We start from the raw sequence: 14,459 nt of genomic DNA on the forward strand, positions 1-14,459 counted from the left end.
TCTCGTTTTTTAATCAACTATCTACTGAATTTAGGCGTTCGTTTCTTCGGAATATGGGTTCCAACTAGATCAGTCAATATTCTCATCAAGTCGTCAATACTACATTGTAACTTAGACAAAAGTGTAAGCACGAAGCGTGACCCGCTCACGCCAATCAATTGTTTATCAATATGGTCACGTGAGATATCCGCGCCACTAACCAGTTGCCGGCGGTTCTTTGCGGTTTACGATTCATCGTATCTGCCAATGTATTTAAAGTGAAAGAAAAATAGTATTTATGGTTCCTGTCGTTCTGTCATTTACGTATCAGTCTTACATAGTAGTGTCCCGTTAACGTGAAACCAGTTAAACTCTTTGAGGCTTTAGTACATTATGAAATAGACTGTTAAGGTAGATTAGCCTAGACTCAGGTTTCGAAATTGCCTTGCATTTGGTCGTCATTTCAATTTACAGAAACATATTCCAGTTTCAATAGTTTGACGTGTCTTCCTAACTTTTCCATTCACCTGAATGGTGTTACGCGACATATAAAGTGATATATAAGCTATATTTTGTCGTATTACATGATTTATACACAAATGGAAGATTTTGTCGTCAAGAATTTGTCTCTGAATATATTAAAAACTTGCCAAGTTGTTGCATAAACTTGATTCTGGGGTTTACACAAAATCAGTTTACGACAGGCGTCACCCACAAAAGAGTTTGTGTGAGAAAGACATTAGCTCGTGTCACGAGACCGTTTTCATACAAATCCCTTTGGGCGGGTCACGAATGTCGCAAAGTGACTCTGTCTTGAGCCCCCGAAATAGTCAATTGTCATTATTGACAGTTTCGATAAGTATAATTTTCTAAACGATAGGCGGAACATATATAAAACGGTTGTTTATATTTACGTACAGTTGATTGGTGCAATATTAGGTAACTGTCAAAATAACTAAATAATGACAATACAGGTGAGAAGTTAAGTTAATCGCAGACAAGTGAAATCTTTGACAATTGACTGTTTCAAAGATGCATGAATTTGACAATCTGACGTACCATAGTGACTTTGCCATAGTGACTTAAATGTTTAAATAACTATTATATCTTTATTAATCGAATATTTATACTATATATAAGAATAAATTCTAAAACAGCTGAAAACGCTTCATAAAATAAGTATATAAATATTTAAAATTAAAGTAGCATCTAGGATTGTTATACATTAGGAATAAACAATTTTAAATATTTTTTATCTATTTTGCAATTGTTCAAAGTCAGTTATTTAACTACTTTAGTACAGTATAGATACAAAATTGACACCATCTTGGCGCAAAGTTAAATATGTTTAAAAATTGAAATATTAAAAAAAATAACTAGTACTATACAATAACAGTTTTCTTTGCTTTTTAATAAGACTAATAATTGATTTCACATATATCCTAGGCTGCTGTGTACAACGTAAATATCTACATTATAGTTGGTAACTTGTACCTCATATAAAAGCAATACATATATATATTTGATATACACGCGTAGTTTTACACATAGTTGTATGTCCTAATTGGCAAGTATTTGTAATGTACCGAAAGTACTAAGCTATGTTTACATAGAAACAAAGGAAAGTGACAATTTGAATGGTTAATGTGCGAAATTATTTGCTATTAGTATGCAAAATTGAGCGCTCGAATACTGTCTTTGTGTAGCTCTGTACACCAATCCAATAAAAGTCTCGTAAGATGAGAAACAATATTCTAGAAATGGTGAACATTTGGAACACCACGCTTATTGACACTAGACATACATATCGTCATAGTCGTAGAATAGTGACGGATCTGACAAATAGTAAACTTTACAGGGCAGCCATTTCTAACTAATATAACGATGTTAGGTTTTTGTTATAACTTTTTTAATTCATAGTCTGTTATTATGAAATTTTGAAACAAAATAAAAATAATAACATTACATTACACAGCTTTCTAGAAAAATCACATGCTTCTATGAGCGTCTATGAAATCCGTCACTTTACCGACTGATTAATTTGAAATTTAAAACACATGGAATGTTTTTTAATGTAGCCGTAACATTTAGTCAATATAATATCCAAATATGATAAAAAGTGGATTTTGTTTTTTTTTCAAATCCGACATTGTTCACAATCATGACGATATGTACTTTGAGAGATAGAGATATATTGACATATGTCACTCATACTCACACGGACTCACCTCTCAGTTGAAATATTTACAAAGACAGTAGTAGAAGAAAAGAAGTGTAAGTGCCTGCCTATGTCGAAAATTATATTTGCCAATTAGGACGATGCTAGTGTTTTTTTAGCAAAGCTAGCTTAGAATTTTTGAATATACACAAGTAGAAATTTAAACAATACGTACAAAGTGATTACTCAACATTAGTGTAGAATTGGTGATAGATTTTTCTGACAGCTTAAATGGCCTTATTCACGTAATATACAAGGAATAAATTGCAGAACGTTTTTGTCTATTTGACAGTTGACATTATTACTAGTCTTTTATGATATACACACGTTACACGCAATCCCAAAACTAATGATTCCAAAATAAACGTCATAAAGATTCAATGATAGGCAATATTGTAGAGACATGGAACGCTAACCTGATTCGTGTGCAAATTCATAATATAATAAATCGGTGCCTTGTACATTCAAACGTGAAATTTTAGCAGTTATTAAATTGATGTCATTTTGAGATTTTATTATACATGCTACAAGAATGCGTTTAGCGATAATGACTATTAACCATATCATGATACTGAGTATATTTGATGTAGATCGATATAATTCATTTATTGGTTGTGTTAGGAGCGACGGACGAAGGATTGGCAAACAATTTTGGACAGTACTTGGTTTCTATGTTACAAAAATATTTTGTGTCTTTTGAATAGTTCGTTATTTTTAGCAATTTTGCTGAAATCATATTTAATCAACTTCTACGTTTTATTTCGCGCTAATGCGTGCTTTCAAGCTGTTGACTTCCGTTCTAAATAGCAGCGCTCTTACGAATGGCGTTTGCCAACGAAACATGCTTACAGGTGGTTTTAATAAAATTGAACTACCCTCATTTTTTCATTATATTCTACTCGCTTAGTTATAATTAAATAGTTGTTTTTGTTATTGTGTGGATTTAACTGCATATTATAGATATAGATTTTTATTGTTACCTAGGGTAGATTGTAAAAATGGGTAATTTTCAGCGCTATTTTTTGTTAATATCTAGGTGATTTAGTTTTTTTTTTAAATTATTACCTGAAAATTGCCCATTGTAAATAGGTTTTTCGTATACTTAAGATTCTTAATGTAATGTAGAATTTAGTTTTATTAACGTGTTAACTGACTTAGATGTATGACCTGTACAAAGAAAAAATTAAGAATACCGTCAACAAAAAATTACACCAAATATTATATTATGACGGCTAAAAAATATTTTTTAATAAAGTCAGTGCATGAGGCGGTGAATAATTGTAACACAAGAAAAAAAAGGCTTGTGGGTTTTTTGTTGTTTGTAAAAAATGTTTGCAAAAAAATTGTGACCGCCCAAAAAAAAAAGTTTCCCCGTTTCACGACCTAAACGTTACAGCTTCGTCTGATTTTTTATCTTTCAGCTACTTCGTTTCATATGGTATGTATTTCAAGGTAAGTATTGTTCTTACAGACTAGTGTTCTAGGCCTAGGGAATCTGGATAGCTTCTTTTTAAGCTATTGCTTAGATTTTATCGCGTGCTCTGAGCGCGGCGACCGAATCAAGAAATTACGTAACGAAAATAAAAACCTAACACACGATGACATCATATAGGTGCGGCCAATACGCGTTAGAGTGGGACAAAACGCATACTGCATCTCACATCGGTCTGGCGTGATCGGTGACGCAGCGCAGGTGCGTTAGAGTGAGACAGACTATATAGGCGTGTTAGTGTAAGTCTGGTAGAGTGGTAAATTGAATTAATATCAAAGATACAACTTGAATTAATATCAAATAAAAAAAAAATACTCCATAAATAAAAAATTAATAAATAATTATAATTGCATAAGTTGATGAAAATTGCTATGCTTTCCCACGGCAGTCCCCGAGTGACACACGTTTTTATTTATTCTTCTTTCATTTAGAAGAATATTTTATATTCTTGCTTGCTCTGATCATTACATTTTTTGCTTTTACTAACCGAAAAGACGTTACGGGTATGTTACTAGCCTTAAAGAACGTTTAGGTTGGTGAAATTTTTTAGCAAAAATAGACAAATTCTTGTCGTAGACGAAATTTTTTTAGGTATTTTTTTCTATCACATTGTTTGACGTGTATCGAACCTAGAAATTCCGGTTTTAACTTAGTAACTGAAAATTTCGGTCACACCTTGACCCAGTAAATAAAATCAATACGACAAAAATTTCTTACGATTTCTTGATTGTGTCCTAGGTAGCAAGTTATCGTCAGCGTATTTAAGGCTGTCTATGAATACATCAGTCGATTAAAGTAATAGGAAAATAGATACATACAAATTCTCTTACTTACCTGTTTTAGGAGAACTTAAATGAAAGAAAAAAGTATTTTATATAGCAAGTGTAAAGAGTACCTACCTATAACATTTCTAAACAATTATACTTATTTAGAAAACTTAATAAGCGGTTATATTAGTATCTATGGAACTTCGTGTTAGTATTTAAATGAAAGTAATAAAATTTAATAATATTACTCATAATAATGATTTAATGGGGACTAATACAGGATCAGAGAAGTTGGTTAGCGAAGCGCCACTCACGCGAGCAATACGCTAGCATATATATATTTTTAATGTTTTTTAGGGCCCTATCACACTGGCGATTTGCGAGCGATTTCAAAGCGACGCGATTGCGCAGCGTGGACGCCATTTCTTACACTCGCCCACCCAGCGCCACCTCAATCAGTCAGTCGTATCTAAGGCGCGTTTGACCGGATGCATCATGATCATGAGGTCATACCGTACCTATCCCGTTATCGATGCACCTCTACAATTATTACGCACATCACTATATGCCTTTCCATAAGACATAATCCATGATATCATCTTAAATAAAAATTAATTGCAGCTCCCTTCTAGAAAAATTTCCATTCCTTGTTCCTGCCTACCAGACTCGTAATCGTGCTTTGTTTCATGTTCCTCACATCAACACTAAATATGCAAAAAAATCCGTTTTATATCGCGCAGCCCGGACAAACAACGACCAATATTTAAGCCTTGACTTGTTTAAGCTATCGCGGAATATGGTTAAAAGGAGTTTAGGGTTGTCTGATTCTTCAATTGTTTTATTTAAAAGAAATAAATACGTTTACAGAACACCACTATTTATTATTATAAATTTGATACAATGACAATATATGACAGAATAATTTAAACGTCCTCTCGCGTCAATGACTCGCAGCGCACTGGTGCGGGGAACCCGATGTGGCCCTGTTGCATGTCGTCTGAGGAACTTGATTTTGCACTCGACGACCGCGATGCGACGATTTAATTTGCAACCATAATATTTTAATGAAATTTGATATATTTGTTTTTAAGTAGGTAAGCATAATGTTTTTAAATATATAAAATGTAAATTTATGTATGTGTATAATTGTATTTTAAGTAAAATATAAATATAGTTATTATATATATTTGAATACTTAATACAATTAAATAATATATGTATATAATAAAAACAATAAAATAAAATATGAAATACATGCTACATCTCTCCCCCCCAGAGACCGTCTTAAGACGGGCGATAATAATCTGGGTACTTGACAGTTCGCCCTGAGCGTGTTCTGGTAGTTGTTGGTTGAATGCTTTCTTCCAGGTTTTTAGATGATGCTGTCTCCGTCTTCGTAGACTGTTCTTCAGAGGTAAGTAAAAACGCAGGTTTTACTCGCTCTATAGTCACTGTCTGTTCCTTTCCCTTCATTAGCAATTTAAAAACCTTGTCCCCTCTTTGCAGGACTTTATATGGTCCTGAGTACGCTGGTTGAAGAGGTCCCCTCACGCTGTCATCTCTGACATATACATGGGTTGCCGAAGGTAGGTCTTTGAAGACAAAAATTTTCTTTTCACAGTGCCTGGAAGCTGGCTGAGGACGAATAGTATTAATTAACGAACGAAGACGTGCTGAGAAGTCTGTCACATCTGTCGTATGCATATCTTTAACTTGCTGAAGAAAATCTCCAGGTAATCTGAGCGTCTCTCCGTATAAGAGCTCGGCAGGCGAAGCTTGAATATCTGGCTTGAAAGCTGCTCTCATACCAAGTAAGACTAAAGGTAAAGTTTCAGTCCAGCTCTGGTTCTCATGACATTTAATCGCTGACTTTAGCTGTCTATGCATCCTCTCAACCATGCCATTACTTGCAGGATGATATGCAGTTGTCCTGTTTCGACGAAATCCAGCAAGCTCGGCGAGCTGTCTCATAAGAGCTGATTCAAACTGTCTCCCACGATCTGTAACTACCTCAATTGGACATCCATATCGAGCAATCCAGTTTGCAACAAAAGCCTTGGCGACCGTTTCAGCGGATATATCAACAATGGGTATCGCCTCGGGCCATCTTGTAAACCGATCGACTGCAGTGAGACAATATCGGTAACCATTTGATGGGGGTAGTGGGCCAACTAAATCTATGTGTATGTGCTGAAATCTAGCCCGTGGTAATTTGAAGTTGCCCAATAATGGTGTTACGTGTCGCGTAATCTTAGCGGTCTGACAGGAATGACAACATTTTGTCCATTCACGACAATCTTTGTTTATTCCAGGCCAAACATAGCGATCTCTAATTAATTTTGCCGTAGCGTTTGCACCTGGATGGCTGAGTGAATGTAAACTACAAAAAATTTGTTTTCTCAACTCCGCTGGTACATACGGGCGAGGTGTCTGCGTAGATTGATCACAGTATAACTCCGTCCGTGTTCCAGGTATGGTCACTTTTACCAGTTCCAGTGAGGTGTTACCTTCCAAAATCTGTTTAAGTTCTGCATCAGAAGACTGTGTCATAGCTAAATTTTCCATATCAACAGGCTGCACAAGTTCCTCAATTCTAGAGAGGGCATCTGCTACAACATTATCTTTACCAGATATATGTTGTATGTCTGTGGTAAATTGGGATATAAAATCTAGATGACGAAATTGTCTAGGCGAGCATTTATCCTTACGTTGGTGAAATGCGAAAGTGATTGGTTTGTGGTCCGTAAAAACCGTAAAATGACGTGCTTCCACAAGATGGCGAAAGTGCTTAATAGCCTCATAAATGGCAAGGAGCTCTCGGTCATACGGAGAGTATTTCGATTGAGTTAAACTTAGCTTTCGACTAAAGAAAGCTAATGGTTGCCAACCTTCGTCCACATATTGTTGTAAGACTCCTCCGATGGTAGTATCTGAGGCGTCAGTAACTAATGCCAGTCTTGAATCCATATTAGGGTGTCCCAAAAGTGTGGCGTCACACAGACTCTGTTTACAATCTTCAAATGCTTTCAGTGTGTCACCAGTCAGTACCACAGGGTGAGAGCCTTTGACTGTCCCTTTGAGTAAGTCATGAAGAAGAGCTTGTGATTTAGCAGCGTCTTTGAGGAATCGGCGATAAAAATTGATCATTCCCAAAAATCTTCTAAGTTCCCTGACATTCCTTGGGATGGGAAACTGCTTAATCGCCTCAACTTTGTTCTCGCTAGGTTTAATTCCTGCTGATGATACAACACATCCCAAAAACGTGACCTCTGCTGCCCCAAAAATACACTTCGAAGGGTTGATAACCATTCCAAATTCCTTAAACCTTGTAAACAGTTGCTGCAGGTGTTGAAAGTGGCTGTCCAGGTCCCTGGAGAATATGAGGAAGTCATCTAAGTAACTGTAGCAAAAATCCAGGTCTCTGGTCATCTCGTCGACGAATCTTTGAAATGTCTGACCGGCATTTCGTAGTCCAAAGGTCATGTAAGGAAATTCAAACATTCCAAAGGGTGTTGTGATGGCTGTCTTCGGGATATCTTCAGGATTAACCGGGATTTGGTTAAATGCCTTGACGAGATCAATTTTTGTAAATATCTTGCAGCCTGCTATGTTCTGAGTAAAGTCCTGTATGTGCCGGATAGGGTATCGGTCTGGAATGGTGCGTGCGTTTAACATCCTGTAATCGCCGCATGGCCGCCAGCCGTTGTCCTTTTTTGCGGCGAGGTGAAGGGGCGACGACCATGGGCTCTCTGACGGTCGTGCTGTCCCTACTCTCAGCATTTCTTCGAATTCCTGTTTTGCAATCTTCAGTTTGTCTGGGGCAAGTCTTCTTGGAGTGCAATATACGGGCGGTCCGGCGGTTGTTCTTATGTGATGAACCGTATTGTGACGTATGACCCGATGTGTACTTGCTGGTCGAGTGATTTCTGGAAAATCTCGAAGAAGGTTCAAGTACTTGGACTCGCCTGTTATCGTTTTGACTGAAGTTATGGCATCAGATGCAGGGACTGGATTTGCGTTTGCTGACAGGCTGGTCTTGTTGTCGATCAGGCGTTTGTTACGACAGTCTACGATTAAGTCGTAGTACGATAAAAAATCGACTCCGATAATAGCCTTTGTAACGTCAGCTATTATGAACTGCCAGGAAAATGCACGCCGAAGACCTAAGTCGAGTTCCATTTGTTGGACACCGTATATGGCGATTGGTGTTCCGTTCGCTGCGTAAATGTTGAGTTCGGTTGTGCGTGGTCGCCTTTGTTTCAGGGCCTTGCGAGGGAAAACGCAGATGTCACTCCCAGTGTCAACTAAAAACTGCGTTTTTGTCCTTCTGTCCGTTATGAATAAGCGACCAGTAGTAAGGCTACGGCAATCATGTGTCGCTACTGATGACTGCCTTTGGCATTTCCCGACCCTGATTTATAATCACAAGGTTTCAGGCATTTTCGTGCCTTATCTCCATATCTGTGGTGGAAAATACAGGTAGGGAACTTCCTATAACTTGACTGGGAACGCGTACGACTTCTATTGCGCTGACTACCACTATCTCTTGACCGAGATCTACCTGCATTGGTCATGGAGAGGGACTTAACCTGACGGCTCAGTTCAGCAACTTCTCTTGTAAGCTTTTCTAATAAATTGCCAGGCACAGCATCGGCGGATGCAACTTGTGGTACAGACGGTACCAAATCATGCACCTTATCTGCTAAGTCGGCGAGTGCTTGTAGCGAAGACTCAGGCTGTGATGCGATAACTGTCTGCAAGCTGGTTGGCAAACGGCTAGTCCAAATAGTACGAATAAAATCATCTGGTATAGTTTTACCAGCTAAGTGACGTAAATGTCGCAGAAATTGCGAAGGACGTCTATCTCCAAGTTCTTCGTGCATTAGAAGCTGGGTGACTTCTTTTTCTCTCGACGCTGAAAGACGTTTAATAAGCTCCGTCTTAAGAGTGTCATATTTCCCAACTGCCGGTGGATTGACAAGAATGTCTTTAACCTCAGCCGCATATCGATGTTCGAGTTGAGCACTGACATAATAATATTTTGTTTCATCATCCTTAATTTTAGAAAGAGCAAAGCTGCCTTCAATTTGAGCAAACCAAACAGCGGGTTCTTCAGGCCAAAATGGGGGCAATCGGACTCCGACACGACAAATGTCGTATGGTGTAAAAGTCTTTTCGCCATCTTTGGCATCTGACGTTGATGGCGGCTGGCCTTGTGACATTGTAATAAATAGCAATAATTTGTCGTACCTTAGTTGGCGTATTCTTCAGTAGGGGTCACCAATTTAGGGTTGTCTGATTCTTCAATTGTTTTATTTAAAAGAAATAAATACGTTTACAGAACACCACTATTTATTATTATAAATTTGATACAATGACAATATATGACAGAATAATTTAAACGTCCTCTCGCGTCAATGACTCGCAGCGCACTGGTGCGGGGAACCCGATGTGGCCCAGGGTTCACAACCTGAAGCCAGGCAGTTATCGTACCAGGGCCGTAAAATTATCGTATATGTGATCCATATACGATAAATTATCGTACAGTCAGGAAAATGGCTAAAAATACTTTAAAAATCATATGAAACGTGAAAATAAAATGTTGCAAACGATTTATAGTTTAAATCTTGTAAACTTGTGTTTTTCAAATTGAAAAAAATAATACTTAAAAAAAAATAAACTTAATTCAATCTCTTCCGTCAAAGAGGAACAAAAATACGCAATATTTTCTCGTTGAACAATATGGTGTTCACTCTAAGTGATATACCTATTGTCCGTAAACATCGCATATTATTTTTATCACTTAAAATTCGTTAGGTATTAAAATGTTATCGAAGACTTCCAAATCTGCGTCACCATACAAATCGTGAATTTTTTGGCTGTGCATTCTGATGCGTTTTTGTGTTTGTACATTAACGCTTTGTTCATCTGCTGTAGTTGCCTTGTGACAGCATAAGTTCCTAATAGAAAAATAAGCCAATAGATGGCACTGACACTAAAAACTGTAATTGTTATTGGGCTATCTGTGTAATCATCAAATTTTTTATCAGACTGGAAATTATCGTAAAATCTGCGTACGATAGTCATGTACCATCGTACATCGTACGTAGTTATGAAATTATCGCAAATGTACGATAATTATCGTACGGTTGTGAACCCTGATGTGGCCCTGTTGCATGTCGTCTGAGGAACTTGATTTTGCACTCGACGACCGCGATGCGACGATTTAATTTGCAACCATAATATTTTAATGAAATTTGATATATTTGTTTTTAAGTAGGTAAGCATAATGTTTTTAAATATATAAAATGTAAATTTATGTATGTGTATAATTGTATTTTAAGTAAAATATAAATATAGTTATTATATATATTTGAATACTTAATACAATTAAATAATATATGTATATAATAAAAACAATAAAATAAAATATGAAATACATGCTACAGGAGTATTAAGAATATCCAAAGCGCAAAATCACCTGCATCATGAGCATAGCATACTCCAGTTCAAAGAATTTGTATGACACAAAACATAGCAATTAAATATTAATAAGAGTGGCGGAAAGTTTCTTGCCAGTTCTTCTTGCCCTTGACTTGCGAAATGGTAGTTATTTACAATTAATTTAACTTCTTTTTTGACGTTCATAAGTGTACTTGTTGACTATAGCAATAAAGTTATTTTGAGTTTGAGTCCAGAAAATTGTTAAGCTACGAGAGTATGTGGGGAATGGACCTTGCTAACGCTGGACTGTGAGTAGATGATCAGCATTTGATTGTGTCCAACACGAGACCTTAATCGAGAAACTCCGTCACTATGGCATCAAGAATACCGCACGGAATCTTCTGACTTCCTACTTACACGGTAGAACTCAGAAGGTTGAAGTGAATGGTAAGAGGTCCTCTGAGTCGGCAGTAGATAGCGGGGGTAACGCAATATATTTAGGAAAATATTATGTATGTATACAAAAATAGTCATAAGTTTACTAGAATAGAACATACGCTCGTTAATACTCGGAACAAACGCAGCTGCAATTTCCCCGTACTAGACTATTTATTTTTAGTTAGTAATTCTTTTTTGGAAAAAGGGATACTTTTCTTTAATAAAATCCCAGAGGCTCTTGTATCTCTGCCTTTTAATTAATTAAAAAAATGTATTAAAGCTTACACAGCTTGCTATAAAGTTAACGATTATCTAGTTGATAAAAGGGCATGGGACTAGTGCTAGACAGACTATTTCTAATTAATTTGTGATATTTGTTTTAAAATAAGTGTTGTTTGCCATAGTCACTTTATATGATGATTTGCTATTTTAAAAGAGTACCGAGAGTTTTTTACGCCGGCTTTTTATCTCGGCCACCCTCTGTCTTCTTTGCCGATGAGTAGGGATGTCTACCGTAATAATTTAATAACGTGGAATAAGTATCTTATACTTCATAATAAACATATTTAATTTTTTTATTTCCTCAATAGCTTTATGTTTTTAGCAGCGTGATCGGACATATTTATCAGGAATGTCCAAAAATTGCGCAACGTAATATTTGAACGCTCCCTTGACGTGTTTCGCATAAAATAGATAACAATTATTTTCAAATGTTTCTATATGGCTTATTACAACTTATACAAGAGTTTTATTTAAAAGAAAACCTATTCCTTGATTCGGTGAAAATGAGTCCCAAGAATATGTTGCAGAAATATTTCGTATTTTTTTAATAAACCAAACACGGTCACTAGTAGTTCGTCTTTGTTTTTAATCTGCACGACGCCAGTTGGTTAAGCTATGTGTATATCTTTGTTTGAATGGTGATAAGACGATAGATATCATTACTTCTCAAAATAGATGTCAACCATAAAATTTATTACGTCAACTTCTGTATAAATGTGTATTTGCAACATATTTGTGAAAGTTATGATTCGTAAAAAGTAATGAAGTGCCTTATCACATATGTAATACGAGTGACACTACTAGCACTAAAAATCGCCATTTTAACAATAATATGACAAACTGGGTCCTAAATGAAAGCAGGGCAAGGGGGGTTTTTTGAATAATATTTCTTTTAATATCCCCAACTGTTGTGTTACATACCTAATATCTCTCTTCTTCTACGCTCGTGTTGCATTGAATGACGTATATAAGCAGGAGGTTTTAAGATATATATTAAGAATATTGTAAAATATTGCACAACAATAATTGAAACGTGCAACATTTATATGATAATATTGCAATTTACCATTTAAAAGCCACTAGCCAAATGACGTCATCGACCAAAAACAAAATTTATAGAAGCTTAGGTACTAATGTATCTGAATTTTTGTTTGTCAAATTTATCACCCATTAATTAACTTTTATAGTGTTATTCGTATCTTACTTATGTTAATACAGTTAGGATAAGTAAATGAAACACGTTGCGTTGTGCTTTCGGAAGTTTTTTTAGAAGTTGTAGTTGTGTATTGTGGTAGCGATGTGGTATTTTTCGGTCAGTGTTCAACGAAGAGCGGTTCGAATCCTCGACAACCAATCCCTTTCCGAGCGGCTTGATACCTTGGCGTTACGTAGAGATAGGGTCCCTTTAAATTTTGTATCGCATTAACCACGCCAGTGTTCAGAAGAGTTGTTCGGACTAATACCTGCAGCTGAGTTTCATCATTGTCGAGGCAGAAAACGAAACTCCAACCGTGTTACCTCGACGTCCATTTCACAGCCAATTCGACTTAGGGTCCTTCAAGAAAAGTGCGTACCAAATCCTAAAATGCCGGCAACGCACTTGCGAGCCCTCTGGCAATATACACCTATATATAAGGAATACCTACCTCTTCCGTGTGTCAGACACTGGCTCACCTAGTTGAAGTAAATTCCTTTGAACGACTTCAGAATGCACTAAAAAGTATGAAATATCAATATTTCTTCATTCAATTAATTGGTTTTGTATCAGGGTATTAAATGATAATTAATTTATGCACAGGATATTTTTTGACGGCACGGTAGTCTAAGTGTTTATCGATTTTGTAAGTCTATTCTTATACTTCCGAATTATTATGAAGATACGTTGACGATTGTATTGCATTGTATCCTCATTGATTTTTGACACAGACATCATGCGGCGGCGCGAGTTTAATTTTTCATGAGACAATTCCGAGTCAATCGGCAATATCGCTAGAATAGAGTAGGACTTTAATTATCTGTATATTAGTGTATACCTTAATAAATTCAATAACCGCCCACAATTAAAAAAACATGTGTGTGTACTTAAGTACACGCGTTAGTATCTATACTTCTTTGGCGTAACAAGATAAAAATCTTTTTATTTTTTTTTTCTTTCGCCTTATTCTACGTTTGTAGAAAAAATGACACTAACAATAGAAAAAATTTACTCTCATCATTTTTCCTTAACGCGCCAAAAGAAGCATAACCTCAAAAACCGTTAAATGGCTGGCTTCTGAAATACACACACATAGCACTCACTCATTCACTCATTCATTTTGATTTACCAGCTCCGCAGTAAACATTTTCAAAAGGAGATATTTAATTTTCGCGCACGTTCCGAACCGACGCAAACAAATGACGTCTTTTTTTAAAACCAAAGGAGAATTGTTTGCTTTTATTATATATTATGTCAGGGCTATGACTGCCAGTATTATTTGTTTTCTTTCCAAGGAGCAACGCATTATCACTATTAATCGAATACTCGTACTTTAACTTACAAAACTTATGGTTTAATAGACTTTTTATCCATCAAGATGGTCTTTAGGTATTTCAACGGTAGGCCTTAATAGGTTGAACGCTTCTGGTTTTTTCGATAAGTTTTAAGTGCTGCTTTCTTTTAAAGCCTCTCCAGGGATGGCATGCAACCCGGGTTTTCTGTTTTCAAGCAATACATATAACGCATAATACACGCAGTATCTACTAATTTTGTTATATGTATAGAGAGCTATGTATGTCTTCAATCATATTGATCAATCTTCATAAATCGTATTTATATATGTTACAAGAAAAATACAAGTTA

This window comes from Pieris napi, chromosome 13 (genome assembly GCF_905475465.1).
Source record: "Pieris napi chromosome 13, ilPieNapi1.2, whole genome shotgun sequence".
In the NCBI taxonomy this organism is placed as follows: domain Eukaryota; kingdom Metazoa; phylum Arthropoda; class Insecta; order Lepidoptera; family Pieridae; genus Pieris; species Pieris napi.